This window comes from Pteropus vampyrus, unplaced genomic scaffold (genome assembly GCF_000151845.1).
Source record: "Pteropus vampyrus isolate Shadow unplaced genomic scaffold, Pvam_2.0 Scaffold535, whole genome shotgun sequence".
In the NCBI taxonomy this organism is placed as follows: domain Eukaryota; kingdom Metazoa; phylum Chordata; class Mammalia; order Chiroptera; family Pteropodidae; genus Pteropus; species Pteropus vampyrus.
The window spans coordinates 276,925-287,848 of NW_011889316.1; the positions used below are offsets into that span (position 1 = coordinate 276,925).

Below are 10,924 nucleotides of genomic sequence, written 5' to 3' on the forward strand. Positions count from 1 at the left end.
TCAGAATGTCCTTAAAACTTTCAATTAGTTGTTCAACATAAAATGGTTCCCAACCTTTGTGACATATTATAATCACTTGGAAAAAATATATATATTTTCCAAAAGAAAGAGTTCACTGGAAAATTCTACCACACATACCCTGAACAAGGAAAAAATAATACCGAAATTATGCAAATATTTTCCAAAAATAGAAAGAGGAGAGAGCATTACCTAACTTGTTTGAGGAGGCCAGCATAACTCTAATACCAAAACCTGACAAAATTATTAAAATAAAGAAAATCATAGCTCAATATTCCTCACTGGATGCAAAAATCCTTTATAAAACATTAGCAAACTGAACCCAACAATAGATGAAATATCACCAAGTAAAACTTATCCCAGGAATGCAAATTTAGTGAACCTACAAAAATCAATCAATATAATTCAACAACAGTCCTCAAAAGAAAAAGCACATTATCATTGCAATAGATACAAAGCATCTGTCTACAGCCATGCTACCTTGAACAAGCCCGATCCTGTCTGATCTCGGAAGCTAAGCAGGGTGGAGCCTGATTTAGTACTTGGATTGGAGACCACCTAGGAAGACCAGGTGCTGTAGGCGTAAAAAATAAAAAAATAAGGGATTGTAAGCTGACAAGGTCCTTGCAATCCGTCAGATCAACTGAGGGTTGCCTCACTTAAAAAAAAAAAAAAAAGCATCTGACAAAACTCAATATCCATTTATAATAAAAACTCTTAAACTAATAATAATAGGGCATCTATGAGAAATCTACAGCTTTATCATTGTTTTTTCCTATATATACATACCTATAATAAAGTCTAATTCATAAATTAGATACCATAAGAGATTAACAATAACATAATAAAATAGAATAATTATAACAATACACTGTAATAAAAGTTATGTGAATGTGGTTTCTCTTAAGTCAAAAACTCCCACCTTTTCACTTAAAGGCAACACCTTACACCTTCTCTTCGGCATACTCTTGAGGTTTGAGGCCATTCTTAAATAAAATAAGGGTTACTTGAATACAAGCACTGGGATACCGTGACAGTTGACGTGAATGCCCAGATGGCTTCTAAATGACTCTCAGGTGGGTAGTGTATACATCGTGGACATGCTGGACAAAGAGATGATTCACGTCCTGGGGGGATGGAGCAGGACAACAGGAGATTTCATCAGAACGGCACGCAATTTAAAACTTATGATTGTGTATTACTTGGATTTTCCATTCAATATTTTTGGACCACAGCGGACTATGGGTAACTGAAACTGGGGAAAGTGAAACCGTGGATAAGGGGGGACCGCTGTAGTCTACGCAACTGACATGTAAAACCTCCCAACCTGTAAACAAATATACCTTCCTATGAAAAGTATGCTCTGTTTGATTCTGGAGAACGATTTAAGATCATTTTAAAAGTAAAAACCATTTCAGTTGACTTTCAAAATCATTTTAGTCAAGTTTCCTGGGTGAGAGCAAGAAACATGCGCCTTTAGAGAGATTCGCTGGTTCACTTAACTTACTTCCTTGAGTCAAATGTAAAATGTTTCTTGATCCATTCTTTCAACAATGTGTATTTAAGCATTGTAAAACCATGGGCTAAACCCTGGAAATAGAGTGACAAAGACAGACAGACTGTATCAGCACAGAGTCTATAGCCTAGGAGGAGAGGAACAAAAAATCAATTTCAATGAAGCATAGTAAGTGCTACAACACAGTTAGAACAAGGTGTTACAGAAGCAGAAGGCAGGGACATCTAACCCAGACCAGGATGGGTCAGGGAAAGTTACCTAAATATCCTAATCATATGCAAGTTGAGAACCAAAGGGTACAAGGAAGTTAGTTAGGCAAGAGGCAGGAAAAGTGGTCCTGCGTGAAGACCCAGAGGATATAGAGAACAGCTATGTCTGAGGAAAAATTAAAGTTGTTCTGTATGGCTGAGTAGAAAAACATCAGGAGGGGACCATAAGGGATGAAGATGAAACAAGCTATGTCTGAAAAAGTAAGCAAGGACCAGATCGTGAAGATCTTATAGATCTTGCAAGACTTTGGACTTTAGTAAAGAGATAATAAGAAAGTGTTATATGGCTGTAAACAAGAAAATGACTTTAAAATCATCATTCTGATCATAATTGGAAGAAATCAAGACTAGAGGCAGGAATCCAGTTAGAGATACTACAGTAATTCAGGTAAGATGTAATAGTAACCTGCTTTGGATAGTGGCAGGAGGGATGAAAAGAAGAGGATAAATTCAAAAACCAATTTAAGAGGTAGAAGATGAAAGACTGGATGTGGTAGGTGGGAGGAAGGAAGAATTTATAGATTCTGACATGGGCACTAAAAAAGGGTTTGACTTATGCTGTGTTACTTTGCAGTGCCTTTAAGACAGACAAAAGGAGAGGAACCAAACAGACAATATACAGATCGGTATAAAGAGACTAATAAAAGGAATGATGCACTATAAATACAAAACATCTATGAACATTTTTGCATAATCATAGATTGTAAAAACTGGATATACAAAAATGGCACTGACATAGTCCTGTGAACTCTGAGCTCAAAGAGTTTGAGTTCATTTAGGGATTTATCCAAATCTGGTTGGGGGCTGCTGGGAGCAGTGGAAGGGGGAACGTTACCTTGACAACTGATGGCTAACTTTCCTATATTTCAGCAGTGATGATTTTCCCCCATTTCTATTTGACCATTCAGATTGGAATTTAAGATGAAAGGGAATCAAATGTATGAGCTTAACCCATGATTACATCGACACCATTTTGACAAATGTCTATGTTCAGATTATCTGAGAGATGAGACCTAGTAAATCAAAAGAAGGTTTATGGGAGGATGGATTTAGAAGGAAGTCGGCTCGCTAAGATACAAAGCAGAGAATCAGCGACATTTTCCACTGACTGGTATAGATAAAATCTTCTGAGTCTCCCAAAAGGGCCTCAACAGTGGAAGTTGTAGGTAACTCTGATTAGGTGAGGGTCAGATAAAACTTTCTAAAAGCTCAACTGCCCTCCTTCAAGCCCAATCTTATATATATAAAACTAAAGAAGTTCTTCACTCAGATATTCTGGATGTGTATAAGGGACCACTTAATGTGGGATGGGACAATAGAGAAGTTGAAAGCATGGACTCCACTGTCAAGACAGTCTGGGTTTAAATCCCAGCTCTCCCATTTGCTAGCTATGTGACCCTGAGCAAGTGACTTTACCTCGTTTCCTCATCTATAAAATGATAAGAATAATATTGACCTCATAGTGTTATTCTGAATACTAAACTCATACAGTAAGATGCTTAGAACAATCACTATATAATTGTTCACCTGAAATAAGGGGATTTTCTCCCATTTTGGTGCTCCACAATAAAACTACAAAGAACATATAATATAATACAGTACACTCATGGAAAAATGAGGCCCAGAGAACATACAATACAGTATGGAACACTCAGTTAATAATCAGGTCCTCATTGAACTTCCTCGACTCCTCTAAATCAGACACATCAAAGCACACTCCTAAATTCAAAGCAGCATTACAGAACAAGGCTCAGTAACCCAGACATCCTTGCGAGTCATACAAATAGGCTCCTAAACCAGTTATATGATCTATTCTGCAGCCATCTTAAAACTTCAGCCCCAGAGTTTCTTTTACAAGAAATCCTATGAGCTTTTCAGTGGCATCCCTTCATTCGACAAATATAGAATGACACTGGGTCACTAGGTGCTAGGAATATTGTTGTGTACGAGACAGTCATGACTGTTCCTACATGGAATTCACCCGTGACAGGGTGAGAGGGGACAAACAATTACTTATACAATAAGTATTCTGTTGCAACTTTGATAAGAATTTTGCAAAAGCAATGTATTAAGTGCTAAGAGAGCATAAAACCAGAGAGACTTGTTCTATTCTGGGTGATCACAGAAAGCTTCTCTGAGAGAGTGATATTTAGACTAAGAGCTGAAGGATTAGTATAAATTCGTATATGAAAAAGAAAAAGGAAGCAGCAGTAGGAGAGAACAGACTTATAGGCATAAGATAAGCACAAGCAGAGAGCCTAAGACAGGTTCTGGAATTCTCCCATTATATATCCCTTGGCAATTATCCCACAACATTCTAGCACAGAGGGTCAGGATAATAGATGCAATGATCTGAAGTACTTTTTACCCTACCCATTCTACCACAGCTCACCTGCTCCCTCCTAACAGATGCTGCTCACCATCTCTTTGAGAGACTGATCCAATTTAAGTCCTAATGTGAAGTATATATTTGTCATGCAAGCTTAGTTATGTCTTTGCCAAGAAAACAAATTAAATAATTTTAAATAAAATTTCTACTGTCATAGAAAATACCTTAGTCAATAATTTGATACTGATACTATATCCGAAATACTTTGAAAAATATTAATGCATCTAAAATACCTATGAATACCTCAAAATTCTTAACTCCCAATTATTCATGCTTTTAATTTCTACAGTTTACACTAAGTGTAGGTTTTTACTATATACTCAGAAAGAATTAAAATTATGATGGCATTCCTTGTTCAAACTGTTCCATGTGTTTACTAGCAACATTATTTGATCACATTTTAAAGTGGTTTTCCCATCAATGAACATGATTTGACATGATGATTCATGCTTTACAGCCCAAAGTATAGTAAACAGCAAAACTGAAAATTCTATTTCAAAGTGAATGATGTTAACATTTTTAGCTATCTTAAAATTTACATAGCCTCATTCTCCTGATGGAATTTTCCAAGACTTAAGAAAGTAGCAGTGTCTTATAATGAAGAATCTGTCCTAGATGCTGAAAATACAGCCCTACCTCATTAAGAGAACTAAAGGCAAGCTGACCCCAGACTTCAGAGAATAATATGAAAATACACATACCGCTACACTCTCCACTGGAACTGCTTTGGCCAAGGTCACCGATAATCTCCATGTCAAGGACTTCAACTGACACTCCTCAGTTCTCTTCATTTGGCTTCTCAGCAGCTCGAAGAGCTATCTGCCTTACATGAAACCGTCTCTTTCCTTGACTTCCATAAGACTGCCTTCTGCCACTTTGCTATTTCTCAGTTTCCTTTGCTGAGACTCATCACCCTCTTTATGACCTTTAAAACTACAGTATATCAGTGGTCCTGGCACGCTTCTTATATTACTGTCTCACCAGATGATGCTCTCATCCACCCATACAGATCTGGTTATCGGGAATATATCCTGACAATTGATATCCAAATTAATATCTTGATAAATGCATTACTATCTCTTCAGCTGCTGAAACCCAAATCCTGCAAGTCACCTTTGACTCCAGTATGTCCTTCACATCTCTATGCACAGAAACCTGCGGGGCTGGTTCAATTCTAAAAACTCAACTCTGGTCACTTGTATCCAAAAATTACTAGGTTTTACAAAGCTTCTGGTTTATATTAATGCTATACTTCTAAAGTTTGTAGAAAAGGATAAAACATTCAGACAGAGATGTATTTTCTTTATGCATAGCGAATAAACAAATTATTTTGAATGTGCTAATAAGTATGAATACAGTTATGTAATAGATATGGATACAGTTATATAACACATAAATTAAATCTTACATCTTTACGGAGTCTCAGGAAAGGAGGGAAGGTCCTTCTTATTATGGTGAAATATTTGCTCATGGGAATGAGATTTGGAAGCATTGTGTATATCCTATAAATAGCCCCTCCGTTCTGACTCTCACTTTTAGGAATGAGGGTGGTGAGCAGTGTAAGTGGTATAAATGTTCCAGATGTGATGAGTCTGTGACAGGTGTTGGGAATGTGAGTAACCTAGTTTTGCTCATAAAGTAAAATATTTGAGAAATTCTGAAAAGGGAAACTGGTAATATGACTAAATCCTCCAATTTGGGGACACAGCATTCATTTTAGAAAATATTCAAAGACAGAAAGAGACCGTTTCCCCAAGAAATGCAAAGGAAGTAAAAAACTGACATGGTTTTGGTTGAATACTATGGTCCTTTTGCAAAAGCACAAAAATTCCTTTGCTTTCCCACGTATTTTTAATATTCTGATTCACTGATCTATTTACCTGTTTTACAATTAATACTGAATCATTTAAAATTCCTATGGCTGAATATATATGAATTCGTATATATAAATATGCTTTCATATATAGGAAGGTAAATCTCTCATTATCTCCTATTTTTCAAAATTGTTTTCTAATTCTTAACTTTTTCAACAAAACTTCAGGTGTTTAATTATGATATTAAATATTTGTTTCTAATAAGTTTTTTAACTGTTAAAATGTTTTCTGTTTCTTAATTATAAAGGATATTGCATTTTGTCAAGCATTTAGTCAACTATAAATTTGATCTTTTTTTCTTTTTCATGTCATAAGTTACATTTACAGATTTCTCAGTGTTGACCCACTTTGAATTCCTACTGCTACTTATCAATTTCTGTCACTGGCTTGTTTTGACCTTTAAAACTAAGTTCATCAGTGGTCCTGGCAGTCTTCTCATGGTACTGTCTTACTAGATGATTCTTTCATCCACCTCTGTGAATCTTGTTAGATACATATTCTCTAATGCTTCCCTGACTGACATCTCAGTAAATGGCATTACCATTTTCCCGACTGCTAAAGTCCAAATTCCAGAATTAGATTTCTAAATGTTTTTTTTTAGCATTTGGAGATCTTCACAAAAATATACTGCTCAGGGGCTAGGCAGGTATGTACAAGGCATCTTCTTGCTGAGTAATCCTTCTCTAAGCACTAAATGCAAAACATGGAAGGGTAGAACCTTACCCAAGTACTGTGTCTCCAGCACCTCTAACAAAGCGTGATATACAAAAGGCATATAAGTACTGAACAGATATCGAACAGTTACATACCAAGAAAACTCAATTGAGTTATCATGAATTCTTTGATTTGAAATAAACTACCTGCCTGTTCTGTCCACCTGTCACCTTGACCTTGTATCTCCTCTGCCCCACCACTTCCTGCCCAACCTGAAAGAACAGATGCCACTCCTGCCCATTCACATACAGGATTACATGAAGCATAGCAGCAGTTCAGAGAAAGGATAAGGGTTAACAATCCAAGTAAAGTATTCACTGGCTAAGAATCCTTCAGAAAATATGTATCATCTTTAATCGCAATTATACATTACTTAAAAATTGACCCAGAAAGCCTGCCACAATCTTTTGCCTAGTTCACTCAGAAAGTCTAAGTGAAGAGGGCTGTATAATATACATTTTACAACAAAACCAGAGAGTAAAGCTATAAGCCTGTGAATTAAGTAAGAATATGGAAGCATGTGCATACGTATATGTTAGGTGGTAAACTTTTCAAAACTGTGCCCAGCTCTACTCCAAGCAACTCAGCCAGCAGCTACGTGGCTTTGGAGGCTTCCCATGGACGTACAGGAGCAGAAACCAATAACGTTACTCAAGGGAGTAAGATATGTTGCACTATGTGTGGTGCATCGCCTCAGTCTTATTTGTTCCTTAACCTCTCACTTGCCTGGCCTCTGCTCATCACAGCTCAGGAGCATCCATGGTGACTAAAACTGTAAATGAATTCATTCACTCTTAATGAGATATTCCTTCAAAATAATGCCTGGAGGTGAGCTCTGAGGAAGACGCTCTATGGCCAAGAGGTGGTACCAGTAACCACAACCATCATCTCCAAACCAAGCCTTGCTGCTCTAACTTTAGAAGACTCTTTTGTTCTTGTGGGGGATACTCATTTACTGACTTTTCCACGGGGACGGAGGGAGAAGACTCTTCCTTAGCTTGTACAGGTACTCAGCATTGATTAACTTTCTGGATAATCTGATCCCATCTTCTTCCTGACTTTGTTTTTTTTTTGAAGGTGAGGGATACCTTCTGAAGTTCTCTTTCTTTGTTTTCCAGGGTTCCTATAGATTTTAACATAGTTGGCATTTCAAGTGGCTTTAAGAGCTGAGTAGAACCTTCACTAAGCTGACTGAGAGTAGATGCATACAAGAGAGCCACTGCAATGGGTTCCCAAATCAGACTGTGCACTGAAATCACCTAGGGTTCTTTTTAGAAAACAGGATCTGTTTCTTAGCTCGACTACAGAGATTCTGATGTCAGAGATGCTGATTCATTTTCCCAAGAGACTGAGTTTGGGAATCTGTTTTTATCTAATGTTTGGTGACTGTCTTGTGGTCAATATAAGAATCTTCATTTGAGAACTATGGTTCTACATGATTTTTAACTACAGATATACTATAATTAATCTTTATTTTTAAACATTTTGCTTAGTCTTATTCTAATTATTCACTAATGTAAGTGCTACAATGAACATCTTTTTATATTAACCTTTCAATATACCTCTATATCATTTTGATGAATGTCTAGACATAGAATCAAAAGTGAAGACTAATTCTTTTGGTCAAATTGCCTTCTAGGTCTATCACAGACTGCTCCCAACTGCAGTACATGACAGTGTCTATTTCCTTACCTCTCTGCTTAAGTATGATAGTATTTTCATCTTTGCTAATTTTAGAGGTGAAACAACATCTTATTGCCGAGTTATTTTATAATTGTAAAAATACTTACTCATTCAATAAATAATTTTTAAACACTTAACAGGCTCAATGAACAATGTGAGCAAAAACAAATATGATTCTTACTCTCACTTATACAGAAATTGTCATTAATCCAATAATCAAATAAGTAAACCTACTAAGTGGTACTCATTATCATCACTGTGATAAGTGGTGCTATTAGATATTATAAAGCAAAGTCTCGACCTATTTAGAAATCTCAGAGAAAGTTCCTCGAGAATTGAAGTTAACAATAAAGATAATAACACACTACACACAGAGCACTTACTATACGCTACGTTCTTTTCTAAGGACATCAGATATATTCATGCATTGACCTTTATGAGCAGGTGCTATTATTATCTCCATTTCACAGATGAGAAAACTGAGTCAGGCAGTTTAAGAAACCTATCCAGTGTCACGTACCTAGTAAATTAAAAGAGTCAGGATTCAAATCAATGTAGTCTATCTCAGGGCTACTAACCACTACACTATGCTACCTCTTGAGTGATGCTCCTGAACCCTGTGCCCCACCAGAAAGTAATGATGTGCTCAACTGCTCCAAAGAAATGGCAAGCAAGCTCCTCCCTCTCACTTTCAGTGCTACAGCCATTGCTCCACAACCCCCAGAGCACCGAAGGTGCTGGAGGAGGAAGAGAATTTTCCTTGTTTTAAAATTAGTAATTCCTAAATCACCCATGTCGATGATTTCTTGGTAATCATCTCTGTATTATGACATATTTGAACATTAAGTACCACTGTTTCATGAGGACATGGGGGGAAAATCCATTGATTTCTGATTTTTGAACATCTCAAGCTAAGAGTGATTGCCTCTTGTAATGACCCTGTCTGACACAGGTCTGTTCCCATAGGCTGGCAATCTATTTTTATACTTGCAAGTACATTAGGCTTGTAAACACTAAGGATGGATTACTTTGAACACAGTGAATGGAGACTAGGCATTGGAAACAAGGGAAATATAGAGGCTTAAAACCAAAGATCCTTAATTCTCTGTTAGTCTGCCAAATTTTTTGAAAGTTTAAAGTATGACAACTTAAAGAAGCACGTTCCGAGGATTTTGTGAGGAACATTCACTTGTTTCAGGCCCTAATTAAGTGAGCCAATTTCTCTAGCAGATTATTGAGCAAACACACTCTACTCCCACAAATAAAGTACAGAAGTCTTCGTTATCCAGAGGCTCATTAACCAGGACCCTATAATCATGAGACTGTGTAGAAAAGCAACACCTGGCATACACAAAAATATTCATCAATGAGATGACCAGTACCCACTCAAACTTCCCCTCAAATACCAGTGTCTACTTCTGGGGACCTGCTTATGTCATCCTCTCTGTCTGATTTCTGGATGCTGCAAACACCTGACCGCATAAAAGCAGGATGAATGTAAACTGAAACTAAAAACGTTTCCAAAAGTGCAGGATTTAAAGAACTTGCTGAAAAAAATGCTAGAGAACTACTTAAACACATGCAAAGCCATTTTAACAAATTAATGTCTAATAGACTTAGACCAGTTAGCAAATGTGGAGAATTCTCAAAGATGATACGATACTTCAAAAAAGAATAAATCAAATCTCCAAGAACTGAGAGAGGCCCTTAGGAAAACTGAAGAAGCAAAGGAATATTTTTGCAAAAACATCCCTCTTCCTGATTTGGCTGAGTGAAATGAAATTGGTGAAGGACACTGAATTATGCTTATATGATTGTGCCAGGAAAACTATATCCCCCAAATGAGTACTCAAGATATTTCCTGTTCATTCTAAGGATTAGCACAGTTCTTCAATTACATAAAAATTTTAAAATATATGATTTAAAAAAAAAAAAACTATCAATAATTTTTAGGTCACCCCCTACAAGTTGAAGCCTGTGCAGTTTCAGGATTAAAAAACAATAAAATTCTAATACATGCTACAACATGGATGAACCTTGAAGACATTATGTTAAGTGAAATAAGCCAGGCAAAAAGGAACAAATGCTGTATGCTTCCACATATGAGTTACCCAGATAAGTCAAATTCGAAGAGACAGAAAGTTGAATAGTGGTAACCTGGATCTGGGGGAGAGTAGAATGAGCAATTATTGTTTAATGGGTATATTAAATTTTCAATTTGGATGATGAGAAAGTTTTGGAGCTGGACAGTAGTGATGGTAGCACAACCATATGCAGTGTAAATGTGCTCAATGCCACTGAACTGTACACTTAAAAATGGTTAAATGGTTAAGTTCTGTTAGTATATTTTATCATGATTAAAAAATTCATAGTAAAGCAGAAATAAAATGTAACTTTCTTAACCTTCAAAAAAAAAGGTCTGTGCACTAAAGGGTTAATTTAGCAGGCTGATGTTGGGCTG

At 36.6% G+C, this 10,924-nt stretch overlaps 1 protein-coding gene and 1 pseudogene across 10 annotated transcripts in view; one reads left to right on the forward strand and one right to left on the reverse strand.

Annotated features, from left to right (window-relative positions):
- KIAA1958 (KIAA1958 ortholog) overlaps positions 1–10,924 on the reverse strand; it is a 266,726-nt gene that overhangs the window by 219,279 nt on the left and 36,523 nt on the right. For 2 of the 10 annotated variants that reach the window (XM_023525153.1, XM_023525154.1), the window contains one exon: positions 941–1,145. The exons of the other annotated variants lie outside the window; for them this stretch is intronic. The gene's annotated coding sequence lies outside the window, so the exon portion shown is untranslated. The remainder of the gene's footprint in view (positions 1–940; positions 1,146–10,924) is intronic. 10 annotated transcript variants of the gene reach the window in all.
- On the forward strand, positions 482–601 carry LOC111733180 (annotated as a pseudogene).